General features: G+C 40.8%; 1 protein-coding gene and 1 pseudogene across 1 annotated transcript in view; both read left to right on the top strand.

The window, feature by feature from the left end:
• DIP2B (disco interacting protein 2 homolog B) overlaps positions 1–25556 on the top strand; it is a 239676-nt gene that overhangs the window by 14964 nt on the left and 199156 nt on the right. The window lies entirely within an intron of this gene.
• LOC136130671 (small ribosomal subunit protein uS5 pseudogene) overlaps positions 8066–25556 on the top strand; it is a 53031-nt pseudogene continuing 35540 nt past the window's right edge.

Raw genomic sequence — 25556 nt, 5'->3', positions numbered from 1 at the left:
CAGAAATTGATAAGTAATTTCTCTTGCCTGTCAGATGGTAAAAATTTCAGTGGAGAAAAATCATGAAGAGCAATAGAGAATACTGGGGCCGGTCAGTGAATACAGTTTAAAGTAGGGAGCCAGGGATGACTTCATCATAAGATGGCACTCGAACAGAAACCTGAGGATGGTGAGGCCTTTTCTCTCCTTTGAACAAACCATGCTTGTTCCTGCCTCCAGACCTTGTTCCTTGCTTTTCTTCTGCTGAGAATGCTCTGCTCCAAGTGCTGTGCTTAGCTGGCAACTTTGCCTCCTTTCTGTCTCAGCTCAAAAGTGACCTTCTCAGAGATGCCTTCCCTGACTGCTGAGTTTAAATGAGCAGCTCCTCCCCACTTTCCCCATCTCATCTTTTTATTTGATGATTTATTTATTTATTTATTTTTGGCTGTGTTGGGTCTTCATTGCCGTGCGCTGCCTTTCTCCAGTTATGGTGCGCGAGCCTACTCTTCGTTATGGTGCGTGGGCTTCTCATTGTGGTGGCTTCTCTTGTGGAGCACAGGCTCTAGGTGTGAGGGCTTCAGTAGTTGTGGCCAGTGGGCTTCAGTAGTTGTGGCTTGTGGGCTCTAGAGTGCAGACTCAGTAGTTGTGGCACACAGGCTTAGTTGCTCCGTGGCATGTGGGGTCTTCCCGGGCCAGGGCTTGAACTCACGTCCCCTGCATTGGCAGGCAGATTCTCAACCACTGCACCACCAGGGAAGCCCTCATCTTTTTTTTTTTTTTTTTTTTTTTTTTCTGTTTAAAATTTTCTATTTAATACCACCATTTGAAATGATCTTGTTTGTGTATTTATTATCTGATTCCAGTAAAATGTTAGTTCTGTGAGAGGCCTTGTTGCCTTGCTCCCTGCTGGATGCCAGGACCTAGAATAGAAGACACTCAGTAGACACTTGTTCGCGAATAGATGGACTTTGCAGGGAGAAGATTCCAACAGGATTCCTTAGATGGTGATAGCTTTACAGAGTAAAGAAATGTCGGCTCTGTCCCAGGGCCTCTGCTGGGAAGGGACAGGGACCCCTGTGGAAGCTGGCCAGGGCTGGAACTCAGGGGCCCATGATGTTTCCTGGCATTCGGTTAGTTTCTCATGTTTGTTTTTCCTTTGTTTCCTTCATCTATTTATCTGCACGCTCTGATTTTCCGTGTGACTTTTGCAGTTGGGTGGTGTGTGACAACTTTCCATTTTATCAGCGGACCTGGCTGTTTGGCCCATACATTTCAGTTCAGCTGATATTTATTATGCAGAAGTGTATAGAAGATGCAGTGCCAAGCCTGGTAGAGCGCTTGCCTGAGAGCCAGAGCTGGAGCCAGGCCGCTGAGTACCTCTGCTCCCCGCATGGAGGGACATCCACTTCTGTGTTGACTTGTACTTGCCTGTGTGTCGATTCCCTTTTCCTCTACCTTGACCAGCTGTATTACTCACAGGATCTGATCTGGGGTGTAAGCTCATGGGGTGAGTTTTTCTGTAGAATAGATAGTGTAAGCAACCTCGTTTTGGTTTAACTGGTCAGTCCTGGTTGGGAAAAACTAAATATTTCCCATGTTTGGTTTTTCAACATCTTTTCTTGGCCACATTACATCTTTTCCAAAATGTTGGAAAACCAGAGAAGTGAAATATTTAGCCATATGGTAAGTATTTGGTTTGTTGAACTGTCACACCTTTGGACAGTTTATCATAGTTTATGCAAATTGTGTGGCCAGCTAGACTTCTGAGGGCATTCATAGGCCACCCGTAATATGTCTACCTGTATGCATACAACACTTTTATTTTAGGTCCCAATGTTTTCTCTCAGGTGCCTCTTTGAGTAGCTGTGTCCAAGATGTTGTTCAGACACTAAATTTATTGTAATTTTACACATAGGATAAATATAATAAAAATCTCAAATATTCCATTTATTTATTATTCTGTCATCAACTTGAAGTTTATCTTTGTGGCTGAGAAATAGAACTTGAGAAACATCTTAATAATTAATATTATCCTATTTCAGCAAGGGTTGAAAGAAATATGATTTAGATGATTATCATGTTGAAAACAAGACTAAAGTATTATATGTTTATCAACCAGAGATCACCATGACAGAAGTAGTAAATTGCTCAGAATTCTGAATTTGATTTGATTATCTTCTAACTTTTCCTTGCAATTGTAGAAAAAAGAGTTTTTCATTAGAGGTAGGGATTCTTTCCTGCCTTCCCCCCAACCCCCCTGCCCCAGTCAGTTGTTTTTTTTTTTTTTTTTTGTGGTACATGGGCCTCTCACTGTTGCGGCCTCTCCCGTTGTGGAGCACAGGCTCCAGACGTGCAGGCTCAGCGGCCATGGCTCACGGGCCCAGCCGCTCCACGGCATGTGGGATCTTCCCGGACCGGGGCACAAACCCGTGTCCCCTGCATCGGCAGGCGGACTCTCAACCACTGCACCACCAGGGAAGCCCCCCAGTCAGTTTTAGTTGTCTGTTTCCATACCTATAAAATGTGGTTAAGAATGCTATCAACCTTACAGGATTGATGAGAGAATTAAATTAGTTAATACATAAAAATACAGTGATTAGAACAGTGCCCAGCCAGGAAGTCCCTGACAGTAGTTTTTTGTAGTTTTTTGCAGAGATAAGATACTGCAAACAGTATCTTTATTGCATAATAAATGCCATAAGGAAGGCATGTACAAATACTGAGGGTGCTCAGGCAAAGGGCGTTCATGTACCTATGCTGTTTCTGGGGAGGAGTATCGCTCAGGCTCAGAGTCATCAGTTGAATAGGAGTTTGGTGGGAAGACAGACCAGGGAGGAGGATAGTTTAGGTTTGGAGAAAGACATGGGTTTGTGAATCACTGGAGTATGTTGGAGGAATTACGATGATTTAGTAGTCATTGCTAGAGCATAAAGAGTAAGCTCAGTAGGTCCAATAAGCCTGGACAGGTGGGTAGGTCTTAGAATCTTAAATTTTATCTCGTAGGTTCTTGCTTCTCAGTAGGAAATGTGCCAGGGTACTCAAAACTGTAGGATAAACATGGTACAAGAATCTTCTTGGGGTATCCATTTAATTGAATTTGGGGGAAATTATTGCTACATTAAAACATGAATATATTATAATACAGGATTTAAAATCCAAGATAAAATATAATTTTAACTTTTTAAATAAAAAAATAATACATTTTGCCTTAGTTGCTGGCTTTTTCAGGCTGTGCCTCTTCTAGACCCTCCATCCCCCCCCCATCACTTTCTTCGGGTGAAAGTTTAAAAAGCACCCATATAGGTCATGGGGAATCATTGAGGAATTGTAAGCAGGAGTGGATGACATCCATATTTGGTGGAGCTCAGCCTAGAGGAGGATGGTCTCAGGCTCCTGTGTCACACAGTCAAGGGTCACCATTCACATAGAATACAATGCGAAATACCTTAAGTAGATAAGAACAGGGCAAGAGGGCGAGACAGGACAGGGAGAGTTATAAGGTGGCTACTGAAATGAGCTGGTGGCCTGTGCAGTGGGATTGGGGAAGAGGGAATGAAAAGAGGTGTTTAAGGAGAGAGAATCGATGAGACTTGTGTAGAAGAGGAGAGCGTGTAATGTGTTGGAAGAACCTAAGTTGACGCCTAAGAAACTTAAATTTCTGGCTTAGCATCTTGAGGGAAAGAGGGCACCATTTTCTAGTACAAGGAATAGCAGAAGAACAGTTTGGAGTACAGGAGGAGATAAATTCAGTGTTCCTGAATTGGAGGGGTCTTTGGGCCATGCGGGTGAAGGTACGTAGCAGGCAGTTGGCTATGTGTGTGTGGAGCTCTTTAGAAAGGCCTGTCCTGATGACACACCTTCAGTTCTCCCGAGTGGCCATCGCTGGCAGTGAGGCCCACGGGCATGACTGAGGTGGTCTGAGGGGAGCACAGCGAGTGAGAAGAGGCTACACAGAGAGCTCTGGAAGTGCTGCCATTTAAGGGGGAGGCTGAAGGAAAGGAACCTGAGAAACTGTCAGAGGTATGTGTGGCCAAAGAGGGAGGAGAAGAGCAAAGCAGCAGGGAATTTCAAGAAGTGCCTGTCGCTGCAAGAGAGTTTAAGAGTAGACTGGGAAATGCCGTCCAGATTTACCGGTGGAGGAGGCCACTGCTGGTGACCTTTGCTTGAGCTGTTTCAGTGGTGTTGGGGGTGGGGACTGCAAACCTGTCCGGAGAGGGTGAGGCATCCAAGGCGGGAGAGGAAGTAGAGGCAGGCTGCCCGCGCTGCTTTTGCGAGCCTGGCTCTGTGAAGTGGAGGAGAGAACAGTAGCTAGGATGCTTACACATTCACCTCCTCTTTCTCTCCCACTGGAAAGTAAGTTGCACGAGGGCAGGAACTTCATTTTATTTACTGCTATATCTCCAGGGTAGAAGAGAGCTCCTGGCACCTAGTAGGTGCTCAATAAATATTTGGTGGCTGAATTAATGAGTTATGTTAAGATGGGAGAGACTTGAGCATGTTCATTTGTAGGGTGGAAGGGTAAGAGGTCTTGGAGAGGAAAGTTTGAAGGTCTAGAGGAGAAAGGATGTGATGGAACATGGTCTCCATGAGTCAGGAAAGTTTGAGATTCCAAGCCCCTCTGGAGTGACTATCCAGGATACCAGGAGTGGCTCCTTTTCTGCTGAGACTGAAGGAAAGGAGGAACGGTTGGGAGCAGAGGTAGATGTTTACAGGTGGTGGAGGAGGAAGTTGAGGGAGTTCTCTCCTGATGGTCTTATGAGTATTCTCTGAGTTAAAAATAAATTAAGAATGAGTATCATGTGTGTATCCTTGGAAAACATTTTGTGAAGACATACAGAAAAGCCACCCCTATTTAAGCAGTTATGCTTATGGGGAGAGTCACAGACAGGTAGTTGTAGGCACACACAAGGTTGTGGTCGGTGATATAAGGGGTAGATGAGGTAAGGATGCACCCAGGGGATGAGTAAGTAGGTGAGACAAGAGGTCTCAAGTTTCAGACGGGAATGCAGGGAGTGGCTGGGAGCTGGGAGGAGAGATCCACACACACTGTGCACGCCATTTCACCCTGCCCCAGGAACCTTCTGTCAGCAGGAGACTGTCCTTGGATCATGGGGAAGTGGGAGGAGAGGCAGTGCATGAAGCTCCTCTTTGAGATAAAATGAACTGAAACCTGAACCTTGAGGGAAGTAGAGTCACTCATTGTTAGTAACTCTTCTGGTTCTAACCAGGCTGGTTTTCCAGTGATTTATTTCTGATTCATTTGATAGGAAACTGCTTTCCCAACTTTTGACAAACCTGTTATCTGAAATGATTTGTCTGTTTAGAAGCACAGGTAGTAGTGAGAAAGGATATGAGAGTGTCGCAGTGAGTCATGAAGAACAAGACATGACCATATTTATTTACTACATCAGGCTTTAGCTAGAATTAATTTAAAGAATATTAAAGTGTCCATTTTATTTTAATTAGCAATTGTTTAGTAATAAAGTTTCACTTGTTCAGAATTCTCTATTTTCAGTCTATTCGAGTTCAAGACTACTTACTTCTCAGAAACTTTCTGAAAGGGAAACTAGAGTAGTAAGGATGGGTCTTTTAGTCTTCTAGACTTTCGTTGAAATTAAATAACCCAGCGAAGTAAATTTTGTTTTTGTCTTTTGCTATTAACCTTAATGGCCATTATTGCAAATTAGTCTCTGATAGCTAAGCAGCATGAGGCAGGTTAGAGTTGAACTTGAGTCCTGGCTACTTCTGTTCTTGGATTTCTCACATGTTAAAACACGTTCCCTATAAAATGAGCAGAGGATCTTTCAGAAGGGGATCTGATTCTAAGAGTTAAAGGGGTTTTGCTTAGAACAAGTTGCAAATTCTAATCACTTATTTAACTGCCCTATCAGGGAAGGCAGGTTTATGGTGTAAAAAGCACCTGTCAATTTTTGGAGATGGAGAGAAGTACCTTTTTTTCTCTTGACAGGAGGTGAAATCAGAGGTTGACTAAGACATGCTAATTGGAACTTGGTATCGTCTCAGTTGGCTCAGTACTTAGAATTCATTTTCTCTAAGCCAGTGGTCCCCAATCTTTCTGGCACCAGGGACTGCTTTCGTGGAAGACAGTTTTTCCACAGATGGGGTGGGGGGTGGGTTCAGGTGGAATGGGGGTGATGGGGAGCAGCAGAGGAAGCTTCGCTCGCTCGCCCCGCCCCTCACCTCCTGCTTGCGTCCCAGTTCCTAACAGGCCGTGGACCGGAACCAGTCAGCAGCCCGGGGGTTGGGGACCCTTGCTGCAAGCCATCCCAGTTCTGATGGGGAATGGGGGGAAACCCTATGTGCCTCCACCTCATTCCCCCCAATTCTAAGTTTTTTAGCCATTAGTTGAATAGTTAGAACTCCAGTTAGGCCTTTATTTGGGGGAAGAAGAATGACTTTATCAGCCTTTGGGGGAGAACCTAGGGGACAAGAGAGTCTTCAGGTCAATTTGGCATCAACAAGCTGAGGACCTGTTTCTCATTTTTACAGAGAACTAAGTTATAGCCAGATCCCTATTTTCTGGAATTTATGGTGTGTGTGTGTGTGTGTGTGTGTGTGTGTGTGTGTCTGTGTGTCTAAGAGAACATGTTGAAGACTTCTGAAAGAGACCTGACGTCTGGACCCTCTTTACAGATTGTCATTTTTGTTGCCTTTTACGGGAATCAACTGGGAAAGCATTCTGAGATGAGGCATGTCAGAGGCAGTGAGGTAACAGGGAAAAGGTCACTGGGTTCTGGTCCCATTTCTGCTATTTCTTTGTGACCTCAGGCAAATCATTTAACCTTTCCTGGCCTCTGGGAGATGAAGTGGCTAGATGAGGGAATCTAGTTCTTTCCAGCTCTTAATTCCTGAGGTGACCTGTGAGTATGGTTTAGGAAAATGTATGAAGAAAAAATCATATATATATATATTTTTTTTTTCCCTTGGCCGTGACACACCGCGCAGCACGTGGGATCTTAGTTGCCCGACCAGGGATTAAACCTGGATCCCCCCTGCAGTGGAAGGAGAGCCCTAACCACTGGACCGCCAGGGAATTCCTGAGGAAATCCTGTTGATATTTTAAATTCATTAAGACAGTTATTATTTAAAGGAAATCCATGTATAATGAGAATCATCAGTTGCCTAATTTATATTCATTCAGTCAAAACTTATATATTGAATTTTCCTAAAGTGAGATATACATTTAATTATTCAGGATGTGTGCTGTTATTATTTTGGTCTAGTGAGGCTTAGGGGATGGAACTTTCATTCTGACTCTTACAAGTTACAGCTTATCAAATTCCCCTCCTAATGCATCTCCTCTTCCCTTTGTCCCTCTATGCCTCCCCAACCTCAGCATCCTGCGTGTTTATCTTTGGTAATGCCTGTGTTCCTTTACGTTTCTTTCCTTTTTTTTTTAAGATTTATTTATTATTTATTTATTTATTTTTGGCTGGTATTGGTTGTGGCATGAGGGATCTTCGTTGAGGCATGGGGGATCTTTTGTTGCAGCGCGTGGGCTCTTAGTTGTGCCGCATGAGCTTCTCTAGTTGTGGTGTGTGTGTGGGTTTTCTATCTCTAGTTGTGGCGCATAGGCTCCAGGGCGCATGGGCTCTGTAGTTTGCAGCACGCGGGCTCTCTAGTTGAGGTGCACGAGCTCAGTAGTTGTGGTGCACGGGCTTGGTCGCCCCACGGCCTGTGGGATCTTAGTTCCCCGACCAGGGATAGAACCTGGATCGAACCCATGTCGCCTGCATTGTAAGGTGGATTCTTAACCACTGCACCACCAGGGAAGTCCCCCCTTACATTTCTGTTTATCCTTCCCAGAGGCTGGAAATCATGTCTTATTCGTCTTTACTTTCCTTATTGTAAAACATCGAGGGGAAGAAAGGTAATATGTGAGGAAATAGGTAACAGCAGAGTCACAGATGGCCCAGATTTTAATTTGGGGTAATGGGGGAATGTTTATGTTATACGTAGAAATACCTGAGGTGCTGGTTTGGGGAGAAGATGATGACTATAATTTTGGACATGAGGGAATCTGTGGCACTGGCAGGACATTCACTGTTCCAGTAGGCAGTTAGAAATGGTGACTTATATCCTGGAGCGGTTGGAGGATTTGAGCATCGTCTTCATGAGGTTCATCAGGGTGAGTCAGGTCTTTGAAAGGGAAAGTGAAAAATGAAGCTCAGGGGGAATGCCTGTATTTAGGAAGCTAGAGGAGAGAGAAGGGTCATCCAGGCTGCCAGAGGTGATTGCAGAAATAGGAGGTGTACTGGGGTGCGTAGTAAGTGGCTTTTATGGAGGTAAATACTCAACTATGTTAAAGCTACAGAGAGGTTAGGAGAATTAGATGAGGGAACACAGATGATTGGATTAGTCAGTTCCAGTCCTGTGGCTGGACCAGAGGCTACATTAAAAAGTGATGAGGACACAGAAGCAATGAGTCTGTAGGCTTCTTAGTTTGAAGTTGGGAAAAATGAATTAAAGAACAAGGGCAGGTTCAAAGGAGTACTTATTTCTCTTACTTTATTTTTATTTTTTAATAATAGAGGATACTGAGAAATCTTTATAGGCCTGGGAGGCTAAGAATGGAGGCTAAGAAAAGATTGTGTTGGCTAGGGAGATTTGGACACAGATTAGATCCCTGGAGGGTAGATGAGGGTGAATTTGAGAGCAGGCTGCCGTCAGGTTGGAGAGGAGGGAGGAGCATCTCTCTGAGACAGGAAGAATGGTTTGGTTGAAAAAAATGATTTAGGGAGAGGAAATTGGTGTGGGATTAAAGGGAAAAGAATATTCAGAAAGATGGAAGCATGGGGTTTTGAAAAATGTGAAAAGAATTAGAGCAGCAGCTGCAGGGGAGTTCGGGAGGAATTAATGAAACAATGAAAGCAATGCTGGTGCTCGTAGGCAGAGTGTGGTCAGCATGAATTTGGAGGGGACACAGTTGTGATGCTTGTGTCCAGCTGTGAGATCAGGGTGTCATACAAGTCGTCAGTGTGAATGACGCTGGCTACAAAGACAGTGACAGGACCTGGGGTCTGGGGGGAAGCAAAAGAAACCAGCAGTAAAGATGGAATGTGCTCTGGGGGCTTCAGGACTTCAGTGCCCTAACCTGGGCTTCGTAGTTGAGACCAGCAGCATTCCTGAGTCCCTGTGTGTTTGTTTTTATGAAGCAGGAAAAAAGATGGTCTTATTTAAGGGTTATTGAAGTAGAAATGAGGTATGAGAATACTTGTAAGAATACTGTGCATATTGTTCCTATTAAATTTTAAAAAAATGGCATGGGAACATTGTTGAAAAACTCCATGAAATGGAAAAATAGCCTCCCTCCTCCCCCCGCCCAGCCCCATCCCACTTCCCAAGGTGTAGCCATTTTTTATCAGTTAGTAATATAACTTTCAGTATGTTAAGTCACCTTTAGGAAGCATGTCTTGATTCTCTGTTATGAACAGTTGAGAAGTGTACCCATTTCCAGTACTCTTTCCTTCTGAGTTTTTGCAGTCATATTAGTGTTCTTTTTTTAAAAAAAACCCTTTATTTTTTTTTTAAGTCTTTATTGAATATGTTACAGTATTGCTTCTGTTTTTTGTTTTGGTTTTTTGGCCTCCAGGCATGTGGGATCTTAGCTCCCCAACCAGGGATCGAAGCCACATCCCCTGCATTGGAAGGTGAAGTCTTTAACCGCTGGACCACTAGGGAAGTCCCTACTGGATCTACTTTTAATTTCGTCTCTGCTTTCTATATTCCTTCTCGGTCTTACTCAGCTGCTGTTGTTTCTCGTACTTTAAGTTGTCATTTTTCTTGTATTCTTAAAATTTGGAGTAGTTATTTTTGATATGGGGTGCAAGAGAGTTAAACTTTTAAGTCCTTGCCTTTCAGTAACATCTTTATCTCTCATTTGATTGTCATTTCTGTGAATGTAACTTGTTTTTATACTCTGGATGCTTTTAGGGTTTGCTTTTCGTCTTTGACGTTCTGACGTTTTCCCTAGGTTGTGTCTAGGTGCCTGTCTTCTCCATCATCCTGTTTGGGGGTTAGAAGACTCTTTGAATTTACTGGTTGTCTTTCTGGAGCTCAGGGAGAATTTTGTTTTATTATTTCTTCCCTTCCATGTGCTATGTTTTTAAATCTGTTTTGTGTTTGCTGTCTTTCCTCTCTCTCTTTTACTTCCGTTTTAACAGCAGGTTTATTCTTAATTTTTTTTTTTTTTTGGGGGGCGGTATGCGGGCCTCTCACTGCTGTGGCCTCTCCCGTTGCGGAGCAACAGGCTCCGGACGTGCAGGCTCAGCGGCCATGGCTCACGGGCCCAGCCACTCCGCGGCATGTGGGATCTTCCCGGACCAGGGCACGAACCCGTGTCCCCTGCATCGGCAGGCGGACTCTCAACCACTGCGCCACCAGGGAAGCCCTCTTAATTTTTATAGACGTGATAGTCTCTTGAATCTCTCTGAGCATGCTAATTAGCATTTTTTTAAAAGTTCTCTTTTAATTCCTGAAATAACTAATATTTCCTTTGGGGCATGTTTTTCCAGAGGTCCATCTTGGTCTACTTTTCCTGTTCTGTTGGGTTTCCTCAGATGTCATTCGTGGTTGTTCGCAGTTAATGTGTCGCTAGGTTGATTAGGTAGTTGGTGTGGTTTTCTTCTGGAGTTGAATAGGTCTTATTAGCTATTTACATTTTTATTATGGAATATCACACGCAAAAGAGTATATGTTATGTGTGTGCACAGTTTAAGGAAAAAGAGCAAATTGTCCATGATCTAGTTTAAGAACTGAAACCTTAAAATACCTCTGAAGGCCCGTTGGGCCTGTCCTGTTACTTTCACCTCACTCTCAAATGTAACCATCATCCTGAATTTTGTTACACATTCCCTATTTCTGCTTTATAGTTTGTGTGTATCCCAAACAAAGTATTATTTAGTTTTGTAAGTTTGTGAGCTTTAGGAGTGGAATCATGCTGTGTGTATTCTTCTGTGACTTGCTTTTTTTTTTTCCGCTCAGCATTGTTTAGGAGGTTCATTCTTGCTGATGCAGGTTACTGTAGTTCTTTTTTTGTTTTCCTGCTGCTCTGGCATTCCATTGCATGAATTCACCACATTTTACTAGTTCATTCACCAATTGGCAGATATTTCAGTTGTTTCTAGTTTTTTGCTGTTGCAAATGACATTGCTATGAACATTCCTGTGTATGCCTTCTATATTTAAATATATATATATTTTTTATACCTTTAGTCATGGATTTTCAAATGCATATATAAAAGTCTAGAATTAAACAGAACAAAATCTCTGGATAGGAAATTGTGAATGATTAAAAATGCTTTTATAAACTTTGTATTTCCCATAGTTCCTTACATGCCCTTAATTTTATGGTCTGGAATTTTATAAAATCAACTGAACATACTCGCTATTTTTCTTTGGAAAACACAGAAAAGGATAAGAGTTGATAAGAGAAATTTGCATTAATAAATGTGGAAAAATTCAGTGCAACTTTCATAATGTTAACTGTTTTTATGCATGCTTAAAGATTTTGTAGAGTCATTAACAGTGCCATCTATATCAAGTTAGTCTATTTGTAAGTACTTCCAAGCTTGAATTATCGTGTTTATGTCAAGTTTGTAACTTTTTAAACTTCTTTTCTGTTACTTTCCTTTTCATCTACCATCAGTCACTCACATTTCCTTTGTCAGCATCATGCAGGATAAAGGAGACTTATCAAAAACATTTGCTATCTGAGGACAAAGAATATTTTTGAAAGCGTTCAAAAAATTTAAGAGATTTATTATAGGTTAATTAAGCTTTTGAATTGTGAAGATTTTGGTTTTTGTTTTTGTTTTAGTGGTAAGCTTTCTCAGAATGAAGCGTGCCAGGCTTTTGATAATGATTTTTGATACTCTAAATAACACAGACTCACTTTGGGTAACAATTTTTCTATATTGCCTCACTGACTCAGAGCACCAGGTGACTGAGCAAATAGATCATTCAAAACAACTGATCAGGACTGCCCTAGTGGTACAGTGGTTAAGAATCCGCCTGCCAAGGCAGGGGACACGGGTTCGATCCCTGGTCTGGGAAGATCCCACATGCCGCGGAGCAGCTAAGCCCGTGCACCACAACTACTGAGGCTGTGTGCCACAACTACTGAAGCCCTTGCGCCTAGAGCCCGTGCTCAGCAACAAGAGAAGCCACCACAGTGAGAAGCCCAGGCGCTGCAACAAAGAGCAACCTCCGCTCACCGTAACAAGAGAAAGCCCGCACACAGCAATGGAGACCCAACGCAGCCAAAAATAAATTAAAAAATAATAATAACAAATAAAAATTTAAAAACCAACTGATCACAGAGCTTGGGAAGTTTGTGTTCAATTTTCATTGATTGGCAATAGAACTGATAAATTTGGCCTCAGACATAAGGAAAAATCCATTTTATATACCAGTAAACTTTGTGGAACAGTTTTGTTTGACCTTCATTTAAAGATGCACCCCCTCTGATAAACATCACTCACAGGCCTCTGGAGTTCTTACTCTAAGACAAGTGTCATTCTTTCAGTGCTTCCTGAAGTACAAAACATGGTAATACTTCCATTTAAACATATTATGGGAGTTGCTTGAAAATTTCTGATGATCACACCGTGGTATTAAATTTGGGTAATGGAACTTGCTTGATGTAAGCAGTTTTTTGTTTGTTTGTTTTTTTTAATTGTTTTTTTTTGAGGTACGTGGGCCTCTCACTGTTGTGGCCTCTCCCGTTGTGGAGCACAGGCTCTGGACGCACAGGCTCAGTGGCCGTGGCTCACGGGCCCAGCCGCTCCGTGGCATGTGGGATCTTCCCGGACCGGGGCACGAACCCATGTCCTCTGCATCGGCAGGTGGACTCCCAACCACTGCGCCACCAGGGAAGCCCATCCTCAGTTGGTTTATGAAAGAACCTAAACCTCAAGTTTTGGAGGAATCCCAGAGGTCCTCCTCACTCGCACCACCTCTTTGCAGCAACACGTACTGTACAAACTTGAGAATAATTGGCCATGATGCCAGTTTTAATTCAGGAAGGTCAAGTTTCAGAGTTGGGTGGAAGAAGAAAGTTGATAATAGTTTAGACGTATGTATGGCTTAGGAGATTAGAAAGTGAAAATTGGGGTTGATGCAACAACCCACTTAATGTCCATATTAACTCCTAAAATGCGAGCACTTTGTTTCTTATATCATCTCCTTTTCATATTTCACCAAGCAAAATACTTCATGATCTCTGTGCCCTACCATGGGAAAGCCTTTTAGAAATTTTATTTTGGTCTTGGATGACTTAAAATATTTGTGAATGTATTGTAGAGAAATGTTAGTTTTTCCCATACAGAATGTGATGCTCTTATTTATTGATTAGTCCCATCTTAACAATATTTATAGAATCTGGAGGAAAAGATGGGGAGAAAATGACCCAAATATTGTATTTAATATTTTAGTTATTTTTAAGGTAAGTTAGTAAGGGGAAGGGATCCATGTGTACTTGGTTTGAATGAGAGTCAAAATCCCTAAAAGTGCTTAGGGTGTTAGTAATAGTTGTAATTCCGGTTTGAAATTTGCATCATTGCAGTATAAAAACTGAACTGATGTACTGACAGTTGGAGGGGAAATTTCTTTTTTTTTTAATCCATGGTCATAGACAACTTCTGTTTGGAGAACAGAGAGAAAGTCAGGCTAAGAGAAATACAAATAGAAAATGTTTAATCCTGTGTTGTGGCTTACTGTAGCATTTCTTATCCCCTTAAATTTTGGACTACTACTAGAATTCTGTGAACTTCAGTGGTATGTGTGATTGCCAGCTGTGTGACCTTTTGAAGTTTGGAACTTTCTGGAATCTTAATTCCTTGTACTCTCCAACCTGTAGTGTGGGAAGGTAACACACACACACACACACACACACACACAATTAGGGCAGGCTAGAGAATCTCATAAATAAAATGGTAAAAGGCTACAGTTGTCTTGGAATTCATAAACACGTTTAAAAGTTCATTTTTTCATCTTCGTAGATGTGTATTTCAGTAAGTTTTTCCTCTCTTCATTCTCCTTCATAAAAGGAAAAGATTTTTTTATTCCTGAGTTATCACTCTCCTAAAATATACTGTTTTGCTCAGATCTGTGCTATGTATAGAGTGTTATATTCCTGCCCACGTCTGATGTGGAAGGAGAGACACAGAGAGGAGAATGGTGACTGACTCAGAGAGATGTAAATGATCTTATTATACTTGAACTGCAACCACACCTAGAAACCTTGACAATAACAGGGTCTGTGTTTGATATTCCTTACTTGTTAAATCCTGTCTGGATTTTATTATGTCACATGTGTGTTGTTCATCAGCAAAGTTGAACGGGTGCTAGAACAATTGCGAAGCTTTTATCAGACTCATGATGACACTGTTTCTCACTTTGGCCATACAAAGAAAATGAAACACATAACCAAAACAAATTTCCAGTTGTTTCTGGTATTGTTGGTCTGGTTCAGTGGTTTCAGTGCTACAGATCCTATACCAAGATAGATTTTCCTGGGTAAATTCATTAAGGTTAAGATAGTCTCAATGTCTGTGGCAAGCCGTTAATGTTTTTAAAATAACTTTTCCCTCATTTTAAAAATAACACTTTTTAAAAAATTTTATTTATTTATTTTTGGCTGCATGGGGTCTTCGCTGCCACGTGCAGGCTTTCTCTAGTTGTGGCAAGTGGGGGCTACTCTTCCTTGCCGTGCGTGGGCTTCTCATCGCAGTGGCTTCTCTTGTTGCGGAGCACCGGCTCTAGTAGTGCGGGCTTAAGTAGTTGTGGTGTGCGGGCTCAGTAGTTGTGGCTCATGGGCTCTAGAGCACAGGCCCAGTAGTTGTGCACAGGCTTAGTTTTTCCAAGGCACGTGGGACCTTCCCGGACCAGGGCTTGAACCTGTGTCCCCTGCATTGGCAGGCAGATTCTTAACTACTGAACCACCTGGGAAGTCTCACACATGCTTAATTTAAAAAAAAAAAAAAAAGGAAACTAAAGAAGAAAATGACTATTTCCTTAAACCTAATGGCCAAATATAAACACTAATACTATTAAGTAAATCTCCTCTAGTCACTTTTCTATTTACATATCTTTGAAAAAAAATCGAGGTACTACAGTAAATTCCGTTTAGTTAACTTAAAAAAAAACTATTTTGAACAGTTCCTATTTCATCATTCTTTAAAAACATGACTAAGTAATATTCCATGGGTTTGGATATACCATAATATTTGGATATTCACCTACTGTTGGAATTATAGGTAGCTTTCAGTTTTTCTCCAGTAAACTGCTTTTAAAGTAAACTTTCAGGGAATTTCCTGGTGGTCCAGTGGTTAGGACTCAGCGCCTTCACTGCCAAGGGCTGCGTTCAATCCCTGGTCAGGGAACTAAGATCCTGCAAGCCTTGCAGTGTGGTCAAAAAAAAAAAAAAAAAAAAAATTATAAAGTAAACTTTTAAATTGAAGTATAACTTATACAAAAAAAGAGTCCAAATGATAAACATATAGCTTAGAGAATTTGTAGTGAATTTTTATAACATAAACACCCATGAAACCCCCCAGATCAAGAAACAGTAAGTTGATTACCAGCATCCAGAAGTTGTGCCCCTTCCCAGTTATGACCTCCCCAAATGGAGCTACTACTCTGGCTCCTTTCATCATTGATTGGTTTTGCCCGATATGAATTTTACATAAATGGAGTCATATGTATGTTCTCCTTAGTTCCTGGCTTCTGTTACTCAACATTGTATCTGTGAGTTTCATCATGTTGTTACTTACAGCAGTAGCTAATTCTTTTTATTCTATACAGTATTTAATTGCATGACTCTACTACAATTTATTGTTCATTCTACTGTTTGTGGACATATGGTTTATTTCCAGTTTTGGCTCTTATGAATGTTCTTCTGTATGTCTTTTGGTGCTGTACATTGGATATATACCTGGTAGTGGAAATGCGTGGTCATATGTTCAGTTTTCATAGATATTATCAAACGGTTTCCCAAAGTGATTATCCAAATTCCCATCAACAACATATGAGAGTTCCGTTTGGTCCTGTACTTACCAGCACTTGGTATTGTTAGTTTTCTTACTTTTAACCATTCTAGTAGATACATAGTAGTAGTATTTCCTAGTGGTTTTGATAGTGAGCACCTTTTCATATATTTATCAGCCTTTTGGATATGCCCTTCTGTGAAGTACTTGTTCAAATGTTTTGGCAATTTTTAAATTGTGTTTGTCTTTTTATTGATTTATAGGCATTCTTTATATATGCTGGGGATGAGTTCATTGGTTGCATACACTGCAAATGTCTTCTCTGTGTGGCTTGACGTTTTACTCTCTTAATGGTCTCTCTTGATTACACAGTAAACTTTAAAAAATTGACAGTGTTATTTTGGTAAAAATGTAGACACATCGTGCCTTGCCAGAGGTTACTGACTTGGAGGACAGTGCGTAAGGGGATAATAAAATCAGAAGTTCTGTTATAGTTAGCTTTGTCCAGCATAATGGCCATGGTTTGCCTCCCCAGCAGTGCCAGCTCTCCTACAAATAAATGTGGGCCCTTCGTTGCAGGGGGAACCAGCTGAGCACGTGGATGGATCGGTGAAATTTCTCTCTAACCCTGGGAGACTACTAAAAGCTCAATCCCTTTTAATATTGGCTTCGTAGAACCATGTTTTTATACTAAGTATTGTACATACAAGTTAATGCTTAAATTGCACGCAGTGGCATAGGATCTTGATGTGTTTTAATCTATCCATTTAAAAAGTAGGGATTATATAAAAGAGTAAAAGTTGACTTTATTTTTCTCCAGAGTTAGAAGAAAATAAGAGCTGCAAATCAAAAGTTAAAAATATAGGTACTGAGGGCAAAAAGACAGAAAGGAAGTATTATTTAGTGGTTAAGAACTCAGGTTGGGGGCTTCCCTGGTGGCGCAGTGGTTGAGAGTCCGCCTGCCGATGCAGGGGACACGGGTTCGTGCCCCGGTCCGGGAAGATCCCACATGCCGCGGAGCGGCTGGGCCCGTGAGCCATGGCCGCTGAGCCTGCGCGTCCGGAGCCTGTGCTCCAAAACGGGAGAGGCCACAACAGTGAGAGGCCCGCGTACCGCAAAAAAAAAAAAAAAAAAAAAGAACTCAGGTTGGAATTCTAGCTCTTCTGTTTACTAGTTTGGCAATTTTGGTATGGTATTTATCTTCCTTCAACTTTAGTTGCCTCATATTTGAAATGAGGGTAATAGTGAACCCACCTGGTAAGGCTTTTGTGAGGATTAAATGAGATAATTAATGGCAGGTGTCTGTGGCCCATAGCGCTCAATAAATGTTTATTTACTATTAGGAAGTAAAGGATAAAAAATAAGGTTAAAAACATTTATTTGTAAGGACAAACTGAATTTACATATGCTTTTGGGAAACCAGAATTTTTTTTTTTTTTTTTTGGCCGTACCACGCAGCTTGCGGGATCTTAGTTCCCCCACCAGGGATCAAACCCAGGCCTACAGCAGTGAAAGCACAGAATCCTAATCACTGGACTGCCAGGGAATTCCCGAGAAACCAGAATTTTTAAGAGAGCTAGAATAAAGATATAAGTGATCCTAAAGGTTTATAAATGCATATATTCAAAGATTGTTTTATCCCACTTTTCTCCTTTTGGCTTCAGAGTCATATCTAGATTTGAAACTGCCTCTCCTGTTTAAGGTTTTGTCCTGTGGAGGTGACTCTTCCAATCAGCGTTTGGCAGTAGACACCAGGAGTTCAGTTTATACAGCTCAACCACTTGCACTTTTTAAAAAAAATAATTGATTTTTTTAAAAACACATAATACTTGAACTGTTTTTGTTTTTTGAACTGTTTTTTTAAAAGTTTTTCTTTGCTAAAAAAATTAACCTCCCTCTAAGAATATAGTCATAATTTTGTGTTAAATCATCCTTTGATTCCTTTGGAAGACAATGAGGGAATCCTAAAATAAATTCTCTTCTTTAAGGGTAGAGAAGTAACACATAGGCATTGTCTCCTGGTTAAGAATTCATTGTATCCTTTCTGTGATTTGAGATTCCAAAAAGAAAACAAGATATATCTGTAATATCTTATAAAAACAGAGGGAACTGGAGACTACGTAAGTTTTAAAATATTTCTTCTGCCTTGGATTTCTAAATGAACAAAAGGAAAGAATAAACTTCATGAATATTATTCTCTACTGTTATAGACTGTCTAGATTAGTGCTTCTTAAAAAAACATTTTGTATTATGGAATATCTCATTCATAAGAGTAGAAAGAATAGTATAACAAATCCCTATGTACCCATCACCCAGTTTAACAATGATCAGTTTATGACCAGTCTTATTTCATTTATAACTCTATTGTCTTCCCCCCACCCCATACTATTTTAAAGCAAATCCCAGCTATATCATTTTATCCATAAATATTTTAGTACATATCTCTAGAAAATAAAAACCAAAACAAAAAACTCTTAACCAAAAACAAAAAAAATAAACAAAAAAACCTCTTAAAAACAAAACAAAAAAACCCCATTATACCGTTATCACCTAAAAAAAGAAAAATTTTAGTTTTGTCAAGTATTCAGGCATGTGTTCAGAATTTCGCCAATTGGCCCATTGATTTTTCGTCTTCTTTAACTGTTTGTTTGAATTGGGTGCTTTTTGGCTGCTGTCCTGTTGCCAGTGTGCTGTATTTTGACATTGTATTTCATGTGTGGACATTTTATAACCCTAGGATTTGAAGGAGGGTGGGGTAGGGGACTAGCAGAAGTATAAGAATCTTGCACAAGTGTATGAGTTAGTAGGCCGGTCTGTGGCTCTGATTATTTGAACAGGAGGAAAGTAATCAGTGCAAATTGGCCAATAGGCAGCTGCCATTCTCCTTTAAATTTCACAAAAGTGTCTCTACATTTGCTGTTGCCACTCCATCCTTCCTGCTGTGCCTTCTGCCTTCTTCCTTCCCTGCACATGTTCAATGTGTATCTAAAATATTTTATGCTCTTTTGTTTTAAAACTTGTTTTTAACCTGTGTTTGGGTCCTTGCCTCACTCTATTGTGATTATCTTTCTACTTGCTTTTCTTCCTTATCTCAATGAAAACCCCTTGAGGACAGGTACTTCCTTGTTTACAGTTAACAGTTCCAGTACCTAGCACAACTTAGAGTTAGTGCTCAGTAAATGTTGTGGAACTGTAACTAGGTTTTCTGTATTAATATTAATTGTTATAATTTATTACAAGACTTCAGATCTATTATAATATTTACCTCTTTGTATTAAAATAAGTCATGATGACCGACAGTCTTCTGTGTTGGGCATTGCCCTTGGCCCTTTACATGAATTTTCTTTAATCCTTATAGTAACTAATGGATAGATAGAATCCCCATTTTATATTTGAAGAAACTGAAGGTCGAGAGGTTTATTAGTTTTCTTAAGGCCATATACGTCCATGCCTCTCTGGCTTTTAAGCCAGTGCTCTTTCCATTACATCTCATCCCCTCAAAGGGTTGGTGTGTCTGCATGGGGGAGAGAGGGAGAGACTGATATGAAACTTAGGACGCTGCCTTTGCCTCTGAAATAGTATTCAAGAAGAGTAGGCAGGACTTCCCTGGTGGCGCAGTGGTTAAGAATCTGCCTGCCAATACCGGGGACACGGGTTCTAGCCCTGGTCTGGGAAGATCCCACATGCCACGAGCAACTAAGCCCACACGCCACAGCTGCGGAGCCTGCGCTCTAAAGCCAGCGAACCACAACTACCAAGCCCATGTGCCACAACTACTGAAGTCCATGCGCCTAGAGCCCATGCTCCGCCGCAAGAGAGCCACCGCAATGAGAAGCCTGTGCACTGCAACGAAGGGTAGCCCCCGCTCACCGCAACTAGAGAAAGCCTGCGTGCAGCAACAAAGACCCAATGCAGCCAAAAATAAATAGATAAATAAATAAATATATATTTTTTTAAAAAAGAAGAGTAGGCAGGACCAAGTCAGAGGTCAGTTATCAAGAGGCTGTATAAAAAGTTTCCATGAAGGGACTAGGGAGATAGGAAGTAGACCAGGAAATAAATTGGGAGGGTCAGAGCAGGAAAAGCTGCTTAGTTAGACATCAGACTGGAAGGCGTGGAGGAGATAGGAGGCTGGAGAGGCAAAGATAGAGACAGAGAAGGGACAGGGTACAGGCATGTCACAAACTGGTTTGAGTCAAATCTCACAAACGTGAAGTTCCTTTAGCGCAAGTCCCCGTAAAGCACAGTTTGACATTTCTTGCTGGGCTAGGGGTGGGTCCTCAAAGTGAAACACCAGACTGAACAGACCATGAGAGCCAGGAACCAGGGATGCCTAATTAATATTCTAAGCTGCTTTTATGGTGCTGACACATAGTAAATACTTAATACAGGCTTTTAAATCAATGATGAATTTATTTCTAATCTTTTAGAGTTGCTGACATGCGAGAGATGCTGAGAACACTATAATTTTGTAAAAATACATTTTATGTTCAACAATGTTCAAAAAGGAAAAAAATAGCTCAGTTTGAGATTTGGGGCAGAAATTTGGGAGAAATACTGAGAGACATGTTCAGAAAAGGAAGACCTGTCATACTTGGACTGAAAATAAAGAAGGGGCAAGATAGCTGAAGTTAATGACTTGGTACTTGGTTATCAATACAATTGAATTCAGTGAATGCCTTTTGAACACTTATTAATGTGCCAAGACAGTGTGCCAGATATTATGCCAGGCTAGGGATAAATTAGATAGCCCTCTCTTTGGGAACTCCCAGTCTAGACTAGAGGAAGACAGAAAAAACAGTGACAACGCTTATCATCAGTTCTATTGTGAGACATATGTCAAAGGAAGTAAGGGAACACAGGGAAGTTCTGTATTAGAGTCGCGTTCAGCTGAGATAGACAGAAAGCCCAAATTAACAGTGGTTTATGTGAGGTAGAAGTTTGCTTCCCTCTCACATAAATGCTTACTTAGGTGGACTGGGGGGTGGCGTGATATTTCATGGTGTTAGAGTATCTGTGTTAGTGCTCCACCATGTGTGGCCCCAACCTCATGGTCTGAGATGGCAGCCTCTTCATTCAGGCAGTAGGATGGGGAAAGGAGTAAAGAAGAAAAGGCATAGAGCTGCCTCTTAAAGAAGGTCCATGGACCCTTGTGCTTATATTTATTACATTGGTTAGAGCTTCATTATATAACTACCCCTGTAGTTAGCTAAAAACGGGGGTCCTACCCAAGTGCTTAGGTAAAAATGGGGGTTCCCTAACTTAGAAGAGGAGGATGAATTTTGCAGAACAGCTAACCGTCTCTGTCACTAGAACCAAATTTTACCTTTCGGAGAAAGTGATGCTTAACCTGAGACCCGAAGACGATGGGAGTTAGCCAGGTAGACAGGATTAAGGAAGGCAGAAGGAGGCATGTGGATGGGAGAGACATTGGCAGTTTGTGGGACTTCAGGTCTTAGGTTTGATTCAGCATTGGGTAGGTAAAGGGGAGCAGCCTCAGATGAGCCTGAAGAATCAGTAAGAGCTGTGTCAGTCATTTTAATGAGTTTGTAGTCAGTCAGAGCCATTGACCAGTTTTAACCGAAGGAGTGACTTGATGAAATTTCTATATTAGAAGGGTAGCCCATGTTATTTGAAAGACAGATTTTGGGTGTGGTGAGCCCACTTTAGCTCCAAGACCACTTAGAGAGTTGCTACAGTGGTCTAGGGGAGAACTAGTGGTCTACTTTTAGTTCCCCAAGCATGCCAAAATACTCCCTTCCCTTCCCCCTCTCCCCTTCCCTCCCTCCCTTCCTTCTTCCTTTTTTTTTTGTTCCTCAATTTTAAAAAAACCAGGGTCACATACCATAAAATTCACCCTTTTAAAGTGTACAAATCAGTGGTCTTTAGTATGTTCACGAAGTTGTACAACCATCAGCACTATGTAATTCCAGAACATTTTCATCACTCCAAAAGAAACCCTTAACCTGTTAGCAATCACTCCCTGTTCACCCAGCCAGCCCCTGGCAACCACTAATTACTTTCTGTCTTCATGCATTTGCCTATTCTGGACATTTCATATAAACAGAGTCATATGATATGTGGCCTTTGTGTCTGGCTTCTTTCACTTAATATGTTTTCCATGTTCATCCATGTTGTAGCATGTATCACTACTTCATTATTTTTTTGGTTGAATAATATTCCATTGTATAGATATACCATATTTTGTTTATCAGTTTATCAGTTGAACGTTTGGGTTGTTTCTGCTTTTTGGCTATTATGAATAGTACTGCTGTGGACATTAATGTGCAAGTTTTTGTGTGGACATGTATTTTTAGCTCTCTTTGGTATATTTCTAGGAGTGGAATTGCTGGGTCATATGGTAACTCTGTGTTTAGCTTTTTGAGGAATTGGTAGATCTTTTCCCAAGTGGCTGCACCATTTTACATTCCCACCAGCAACGTATGAGGGTTCTAATTTCTCCACATCCTTGCTAACATTTATTATCTGTCTTTTTGTTGATAGCCATCCTAGTAGGTATGTAAATGGGTTGTTTGTCTCTTTATTGTTGAATTGTACGTTTATTTTATGTTGAGGATAGTAGACTCTTTTCAGATACATGATTTGCAATTATTTTCTCCCACTTTGTGGGTTCTTTCTTGATAGAACAAAGAGTTGTGAACACAAAAGTTTTTTATTTTGATGAAGTCCAGTTTATTCCTTCTTTGGCTGCGTGTGCTGTTGGTGTCATATCTAAAAAAATGGTTGCCTAATCCAAGGTCATGAAGATTTACACCTATGTTTCTCCTTTAAGAGTTACATAGTTTTAGCTCTTACCTTTAGGTCTCTAGTCCATTTGAGTTAATTTTTGTATATGGTGTAAGGTAGGGGTCCATATTTATTCTTTTGCAGATGGATATCCAGTTGTCCCAGCACCATTTTTTGAAAACTCTTCTTTCCTCCACTGAATTGTCTTGGCACCTTTGTCAAAAATCAGTTTTGAAATTGGAAAGTGTGAGTCCTCCAACCTTTGTTCTTCTTTTTCAAGATTGTTTTGACTGCCAAATTGTTTCTTGCTTTGTAGCTATCTATTCTCTTTGTCTAAAAGACTTACCTTGCCCTTGTTCTCCTGGAGAATTTTACTTATCCTCTAAGATTCAAATCAGCACAGCATCTCTGTGAAGGATTTTGTTTTCGCCTTTGCAAAACTGATTGGTCTCTCCTTCAAGCCACCACTTTATTTATCTCAGTCTTCCCAAATGCAGGAATGAGCAAACTAGGGCCAGAAGACCAAATCCAGTCAGTTACCTTTTTTTTTTTTTTAAAATGACCCAGGAGTGAAGAATCGTTTTTCAGTTAACAGAGTTACATTTTAAATGGTTATATGAGTACCTACATAATAGTCTTGATTTTGCCTTCGGTCAGTAAAGCCTAAAATATTTCCTATCTGACCCTTTAGGAAAAAGTTTGCTAACCCCTGTATTTATCGTGCAAAGCATATGTAATATTTTACATGTCTTTCATAATAGAATGAGCTTTTTAAGGACAGGACTGAATCTTGTTCACTTTCCTGTTCCTGTTGTCTAGGAAAACACTTGGTATATGGTAGGGGTTTAGTGAATGTTTTCTCGATGGATGAATAGTGTGACACAAAGTTATTTTTAAATGATAATTTAATTACTCTTATAATATCTTGACTTTTTTGGCTTTATCTACTTAAATTTTGTATACAAGTATGAATTATGTAGATTTCAGAATTTCTTTACACCTTAAGAAAGACTTACAGAATATAGTTATGGAACACCTTTTTAACAGAGAGAAAACTCCAAGTACATATAAAGTAAGATTTATTGAGGAATTTATTAGAAACAAAAGCAGGATTCCTCCTCTTGATTTTACAGTTCCTTCTATGGAAAAGATATGAGTACAATTGAATATAGCAGGCTGCTATGCCTGTCAGCTTTGTTTCCACTCTGCACTGATTCCATCATCTTACCCTATCCTAGGCCAACCAGATGTGCTTCCTTTCTCAAATAAGATGAAAACGGTTCATTGTTTATGCACACCTGTGCAAATATGCACAAATGTAGCAAAAGTTAGTCCTGCCCTTCGGGAAATACAACGAACTAGTATTAAGTGAGAGGCAGCATGGTTTACTCCAGGGATGGCATATAGTTTTAGATGCTTACTCCTTCCTGTCGGTTGGAGGTATGCGCTGTGGAGAATCTGAGGCCATGCCTGAGATCAGTGAATAGAAACCTCTGCTTTTGTTGCAGGACATGTATGCCACATATTTACCTTCCATAGGTGGTGGAATAAGGCACAGTATGGAACCTGACTGATTCATGTATTTCCAACACTTATTTTTAGACAAGCTATTTTGTTCTTTGAGAGTCTCAATTTTCTTATTTGGAAATGAGTCCAGTAATACCTTCTTCACATACTTGTCAGGATTAAATAGGGTAATGCATGTGAAGCATCTACCCACTGTTTTGCAAATAATAGGTGCCTAACAAGTGTTAGCTCTCAAATAGGGATACTTCTGAACCAAGAATGATCACATCACGGCCCTATGTCTCAATTTGCAGGGGCTAATGTAGTAGGCAGTGGAGAAAGAATTTTTAAACGAGATGTCTGTTTTGAACTTATAACTGGTTTTATGTATAAATAATTTAGAAATGCATTATTTACAAAACAATTTAAAAAGATACCACTTCCTATTAGGCTTTATTCCTTTTACTGAAGCTGCTTATTCAAAGGTTAACAATTTACCTTGGCTTATTTTTACTTCCCTTCCTCCTTGACATTCACAGCACTGTTAACCACAAACTTAGTTGAAGCCCTTTCATCCCTTGGCTTTAGTGAAAATATCACTTTCTAAACAATTTCACTCTTTTTTGGGGAGGAAGGGACAAACTTTTATGTTTAACTTTAACCTTTTTTTTTTTTTTTTTTTTTGCGGTACGCGGGCCTCTTACTGTTGTGGCCTCTCCCATTGCGGAGCACAGGCTCCGGACGCGCAGGCCCAGCGGCCATGGCTCACGGGCCCAGCCGCTCTGCGACATGTGGGATCTTCCCAGACTGGGGCACGAACCCGTGTCCCCCGCATCAGCAGGCGGACTCCCAACCACTGCGCCACCAGGGAAGCCCTAACCATTGATTATTGATTCGATTGATAGTTAAAATTAAAGTTTGTCTCAAAAGATTGAAAGATATCTAGGAAGTAATAATTTCCCTGTGTAATTTTTTTAAATTAATTTTTTTGGCTGCATCGGGTCTTAGTTGCGGCATGCCGGATCTTTTGTTGCAGCTTGTGGACTTCTCTAGTTGCAGCACGTGGGCTTAGTTGCCACACATAGGCTTAGTTGCCCCGCGGCATGTGGGATCTTAGTTCCCTGACCAGGGATCGAACTTGCATCACCTGCATTGCAAGACAGATTCTTAACCACTGGACCACCAGGGAAGTCCTCCTGTGTAATTTAATGATGACTACAACCCTAGACAAAGAGTCATTTAAAATGCTTAATGGAAATATTAATTCGTACCATTTTTTCAAGAAGATAATTTGGCAGTAACTCAGAGCAGGGTTAAC

The sequence above is a fragment of the Phocoena phocoena genome, chromosome 11 (assembly GCF_963924675.1).
Source record: "Phocoena phocoena chromosome 11, mPhoPho1.1, whole genome shotgun sequence".
NCBI classification, from domain to species: Eukaryota; Metazoa; Chordata; class Mammalia; order Artiodactyla; family Phocoenidae; genus Phocoena; species Phocoena phocoena.
Note: the sequence above shows the minus strand (reverse complement) of the source record. Positions and strands in the feature narration are given on the sequence as shown.